Raw genomic sequence first — 6,618 nt, 5'->3', positions numbered from 1 at the left:
GCGTCTCGATGCTCTTCTACTCTCGAGCGTAAACCGAAATTGGCCCGTTGCTGGCGCGCCATGGCCCGTACCACGATGTCGCCGTGATGAATTGGGCGAATGAATAATGAATGAGTCACGGGTGCACGAATCCAGGCAGCAGGCAAGCAGCCATCCAACCATTCAACCGGGCCGAGGACTAGCCCCGAGGATGTCACGGGACGTGGAAAGGATTTTAATGAAATTCAGTGACAGATGTCCGTCATTCGTAATTCTGCCTCGGATCCGTTCGAATCTTTAATTTACGCCAGCGAAACGAAAACGCGATGCAGAGAGACGGAGAGTCGATTACTCGCGTGGAAGCGTTCGGAACGCGAGATAAGCGAGTTGGTCGCGCGAGTCAGATCGAGATCGAACGAGCCATGGTAAAGGTTAACGCACCATTAGGGAGCACTGGCCTTCTTCCTTCGTCCATCAACGATGAAACGATTAACGCGACGAAAGGGGCCATCTCGTCGATAGCCTCGCGTTTTCACGACGCGACCTCGCTTTGCATCGCTTTACTCGTCCTACGCCAACGAGCAAGAGAAGAAAATTCCGAGGCACGACGAGTAGACGCGAAACGACGCGTCGCAAAAGAAGGAGCGGAAGAAAAAGAAAGGGGCGGCCGTTGCGCGCGGTAACGTAGCAGGGAACGAGAGAAAACGGAGAAAGAGGGTAAGAGTGAGAGAAAGAGAGGGACTCGCTGGAGAATATGTAAATTAGGAACTCCGTGTGAATGCGGAGATTTATGGCAGCCCGTACACATTTCTGGCCGCAATAAATATCAGTAAGTAGCGACGCGCGGGACCGTCCGGATCGAGTCCGACGCTCTTTCCAACGAGCTCGCGTATGAGCATACTGTCCCCCCTGTCCCTGCCCCTCTTCTCGCGCCCATTAATATCTCGACGATTTCTGAAAACTACGACGGTACGCGCGATGGTCGAACCGAGCTTTCTCCGAATCGACCCACGACTCGATCGAGAAAATTACGAGACCGAGCGAACGGCTACGCCAACGGGACGGTAGCAAACACCACGGGAGCCAGAGGAAAGGGAAAACCGGCGAGTCTCCGTGGGTGGCTACCGATTCCTTACCTTTTTCTTCGTTTCACCAGCGTACGCGCCTTCCTTCGTCGACGTAAACCTATCGCGTTCCCTCTCTCACGCGCCTCCTATTGCTTCCTCGCGAGCTACGATCGCCCCCTCGTTTCGGCGTTTCCGTACTCGTTCTCGTTCTCGATCTCGTTCTCGATCCCATTTCAACGGTCATTCATCGAACAGACAAAGGAGAGAGCACGTCGTGGCGCGTTTCCGCTTCCTCGACAAATCTTCGATCGAGACGTTGGCTGATGACGAGGCGACTGGGGGAAAAATCGTAAGCGGTCGCGACTATCGATGGAAAGGTGGAAACGTTCGATTACAGCGTGGGCGTTAAGAGATTTCACCATGTTTCGATAAGATTTTATTGCTTCCATATTACCGTAAAGTTTACGAGCTACGATACCACCGAGTTCGTTCTACTCGGAATCATCGGGATGGATACGACGCGCGTCGCGTTGCGCTATAAAAGCGATCACGATTCGCGATCGATTACAAATTCACGGTTGTCCGGTGCCGTGCGACGATCATCGTCGATCGAATTTGCTTCGACTTCGCCGAGTAAATTTACCGCGAGACGCGTATCACCGCTTTCGTGAATCGCCGCTCGAGTTTCGACCATAGCCGTACACGACCATAGCCGTACACGAGTACACGCGATCTTTTCATCTATTTTTTCCTCTTTTTTTTTTTCTCCAACTGGTTAAGCATCTACGAGTCGCGAAGAACAAAGGGAAGCCAGTTGTTCGCACGACCGATTAACACGGCCCGCGATCACGACTTTGAAAAAAAAAAACGTGTACCGGCTTCTTTCTACTTATCGCTCTACACGTTGTTTTTCAGCGAGTCCTATTTCGCCCGAAATTCGATCCGAAAGGAAACACGCGCGATCGGTCAACTGGAAGAAAAACACTCGCGATTCGGTGGACTCGCGCAAAAGCGTAAAAAGAGAGAAGGAAGGAGAGGCGAGAGCGGAGGCAGCACGAGTCGTCACGGGGGAGACGAAGGAAAAAAGAAGCGAGCCGGAGCTGGTTTTCGGAGGGAAGACGTCGCGGGGAACACGATCTCGAGATCGAGAAGCAGGGCGAGGGGGCGGTTATTATTTACAGCAGTCCGTAAGGCGTGTCACAATGGCATTGCGGGTTTCCTCTTGAAAGTCCGACAATACGAGCGGGATTTATGGAAGAAACTTTCAACGAAACCGTCAATGGCCCACCCTCGCCTACGAGAGATGGTTTACCTAGCATGGGAATGCCTACAAACATTTTCACCATAAATTCTCCTTTTTATCCGCTTCGGCCCTTATTTACAGTCGCTCTGACCTAATCCATCCCCACCAAGATGAATCGAGCCACGGATATCTTTTCTACCTGTTACGACCTACGACCTCGACGATGCTTCGTCACCGACTCCTCCTTATTAACCTTTCTCGTATTCACCTTCCCTTTTCCCTATCTTTCCATCTCTTTTCCCCTATTTTCTTCGTCTCTCTGGCAAGAGTCGAAATCGCGCGATTCGCGACTCGTAAAGGCCAAGTCCGAACAACGGGTTTCACCGCTACAATTTTTGTCCGATTCGTCGAAATGAGATGGGAAATTAATCCGACGATTCACGGGATACGACGCACGAGTCCCGTTCGTTGGTTCCTTTGCCCGGCGATATTAGCCTCTCGGAATCGAATCGATAAGAAAACTCGCATGGAAAAGGGAGGCCACCTACGCCGGTAATCCTTGCGGAAGTCCAACCCGGTAGGACGATCTTCTCTCGTTGGGGTTTCGAGAATAATCTCGGTCGTATCGTAGGCGTTTTACCACGACGCTGTGCGTCTTTCGTCGGATCTGCGAGATCGCCATCCGTGATTTAGATGAACAATTTAGATCGATGGACGCCGATCGATATCTCTCCATCGAGCGATCTCCCGCGCACCTCGCGTGACTGCTCTTCCGTCGCGCGCTGAGAAACACGTCGGAAGATATCGTGCCACGATTGCTAGCCGCTCCTCTTTCAACGACCTCGTCGTTCCGCTAAAAGTCGAGCTAAAAGTCAAACTAAAGGGACGATCGACGCCGGATCGTTTCTCCCAAGCTGTTCGTTTACGTGTACTCGTGTCCCGTAGCGCGAGAGGCGACGCGGAGTCGGACGCAGGAAGCTGCGCATTGTCGAGATCCTCGGGGATCGTTGGGGGATTGTTGGGACAACGCGCCTGCTGTGCCGAATGTTGACTCTTGACTGCGGTCAACGTGACAAAAACCGCCCCTCGATTCGACACGCATCCTGGGCGCCCCATCGACCCCCTGGGTGTTCCTCGCGACGAACCCAGGTTCGTTTCACTCGTTTCGTCCCCCCGAACTCCATCGACTTTAACCTAAATCGTCCGATTAGCGTTCTCGAGTGCTTTCGCTCGTGTAATTTGCGTCCCACCGCGTCCTACGATTTCGTAGGATTTTTCATCGAACGAAAGCTCGACCCTTCGGAACGGTGCTATCGATCACGGCAACGCGAAAAGAGATTCGTAGCTGGAGATGAGCGCTTCGGAGACGCGACGCATCAGCGTTCTCGACTCGGTGAAACGTGACGATGCCTAAATTTCGATGAAACGGGCACGTCCCTGCGGGTACCCATGATTTCTCCGTGCCGAGGCCAAACATCTTTTCAACGTTGGATAAAGCATAGGTCTTCTATTCAGTAACGAACCGTTAACTCGACGTAAATGGTCGGGACAACCCTGTCACGGGGCGCGTCTCGTTGTTGTCGCCCGGTAAGGAGGATCTCTATTTAAGAGTTTACATCCCGAAAATAGTCTTTTCATGGATAACTTCACGCCACGTTAACGGCGTCGACGGGACTCTGCCTCTTTTCTGCCAAGGACAATGTCCATCTTTCCAGCTATGAAAACGTTCGTTCGGGGCGTGTTCCCCAGTCGATCTGTGAGATTCGGTCATCGAATCGGAGACTGCCATCTTTCGCTGTTTTCCAGTTGCACCCAAATATTTCGACCACAGCGACGGATTCGTTGAATTATCGATGAATTTTAAGTACGTAGAATAATTTGAGACTACGCGACATAACGACATTTTCAGATTCGTATCGTTTGGCAGGGTAAGTCCTATATTTAAAAAACGATCGTAGCTACGAGTTTGTTCGAAACTCTCTTCGTCTATGTTTTCTAGAACGAACACGCATCGTCGATCTTATTCTTTTGTTTGAACTTATTTGCGGAAAAATTAACCGCTCGTACATACCAAATCGATACTGCGACTCGATGTTTCTTCTACGTCTTTCCGCTCCTCTCCCACTTTTTCCAAAGTTACTTCGGAACTAACTTGCTTTACTCCGATCTGTTCGACGGAACGTGGTGCATATGCGGCACTGAAATACGTAAACTCCGTGGTCTCTTTTCCGGACCTATCAAATCCTTGAGAACTTCCATTCCACGCGTCGTTGACTATAACCGTTAAGCTGATTTCCCTGCTTTTACATAATTTTTACAAATTCCATCTTTGTATCGTACTATACTCGTGCGTGCTGCTGTAAGTCGAACAAAATTTCTAAAGTATCGTATCTCTGATCCGTAATGGGACGTTCTCTCGTACACGAATAAATGAATTTTCGAACAGCGATCCCTGAAAACGCGAAAGCGGAAAACGCAAAGGTGCGGAGGGTCCGAGCGTGGGACAAGGAGAGAAAGCGAGAAGAGAAGGAGGTGGCTGGCGGTGGCGGTGGCCGCGGCTCGCGGTGGCGAGAACGCGCGCAAGAAGTGTAGTAATGTCCGCCAGCGGCCAAGCGGCAGACTATTACCGACGCATGAATATGAATGAGAGCAGGAGAGCGAAGAAAGAAGGGGACCAGGCGAAAGAGAAGCAACACGAAAGCGAGCGGTGCGAACCAGAGAAAGAGACGTCGCGATCGGGCCTCTCCGGCGGCGGAGAACGCGTTCGCACAACAGAAACGAAAGGAGAAACGCGCGACCATAGTACTTACCGCTCTTGGACGAACGAGATGGAAACAGTGGCGAGAAGGTGGAGAACGGGAGGAACGAAGAGAGTAGCCGAGCGGACGGCCAGGGAGTAACTAAAGGGGCGCGGCGAGGCGAGGCGAGACCCAACCGGACCGAGAAGAAGGAGAAAAGGAGCTGGCGGAGAGAGCGCGCGAGGAACGGCATTCAATTAGTCTCCTAGTAATTAGCCGGGAAATCTTCGGCTTTGTCGGCAAGATCCTCTTCCGACGCGATAGCCGAGACCCGCCCGGACGGCGGCTCGAGACGAGGCAAGAATCGAGGTAGTCGCAGAGCCGCGTGGTAGTCCGGGTATCGCCACCTTCGCGCCGCATACTCCACACGAATCCAGCGTGCTCGCGCGCGCCCCGTCCGTAACCTCGCGACACGGTCGTTTTAACGAAACTACTGGGAAGATACGGGCGATGGAAAACCAACGAGAGAGATTCGCGTAACCGGGGGTGGTCCGGAGGACACGGGTGGGCTCCTCGGTATCTCGTGTCGCTACGAACTTAAATATGCGAGGATCTCTTTCCTTGCGCGTTTCGTGTCGCAGAAATTCGACGGCCCTTGCTACTCGCTACACAGCCTTCGTCCCGCGTTCCGGCGTCGCCAGTAAATCACCGCTAAGGGCTGTTAAATAGCGGTACGCTTCCTTTCTCTCCCTCCGCTTCTCCGACTCTCCTTCCCCGTTGCGTCGAGGCGTGTTCGTGGCTGTGTGTGGCCTCTGCCTTTTTGGATAAAGCGATGACCGGTTCGGGGTTGTCCCTTTTCTCGGTCCACCACCAACACCAACTCGAGACAGTAGAAACGTCGGCTAGTCGGAGCGCGAACTTCCTCGTGCCATGCACCCGCGTTTCCTGTTCGAACCGTGAAACGAGGCTCGAATCGCACCAAGACCGTGCTGAATCGCCTCCTCGAGAACGACGGAAACGAGTACGAGGGGAACCGGTGCGACTCGTCTTACTCTCCAAGCAGCGACACGCTGCGTATACTTTGCTTTTCGTCCGTGGTCGTGAAAAACGTTCCCACGAAGGCGGATTTTCCAATCTAGTAGGAAAGGTCTGGCTGTGCTACGTCGCGTTAACGAGCGAAACGCGTTACAGATGCGTGGCAATTTCGAATGATTAGCGAGGTTCGACGGGGTGGGCGAGAGGGCGCGTACGACCAATGGGCAAAGGGCGCGGTGTTCCGCCCGGGTTCCCATGGATTTGGATTACCACGCCGCATGCTCTTCCAATCCGACCGACTTTCCCGATTTTCGTGCAACTCGATACCCATGCGAAGGGTCGTGAAATCAAGATATATCGTTCTCGCAATCGTGATCGAAGGCGACCGCGACGACGAGGGAAGAAACTCGTTTCTCGATTCGACCTGGCACTCTCGTTACCGATTTCGTCCAATCTGCGCTCTGCTGTTCGCGGGGCTCGCTCGTGTCACCCTTGCGGCAGCGCCATCCCTGTTCGATCCAAACGGGGCTAATAAACGTCGCGACGGACGTCCGAT

This window comes from Bombus impatiens, unplaced genomic scaffold, assembly GCF_000188095.3.
Source record: "Bombus impatiens unplaced genomic scaffold, BIMP_2.2 scf_0548, whole genome shotgun sequence".
NCBI classification, from domain to species: Eukaryota; Metazoa; Arthropoda; class Insecta; order Hymenoptera; family Apidae; genus Bombus; species Bombus impatiens.
The sequence above is the reverse complement of the archived record's forward strand: the minus strand, read 5'-3'. Positions refer to the sequence as shown.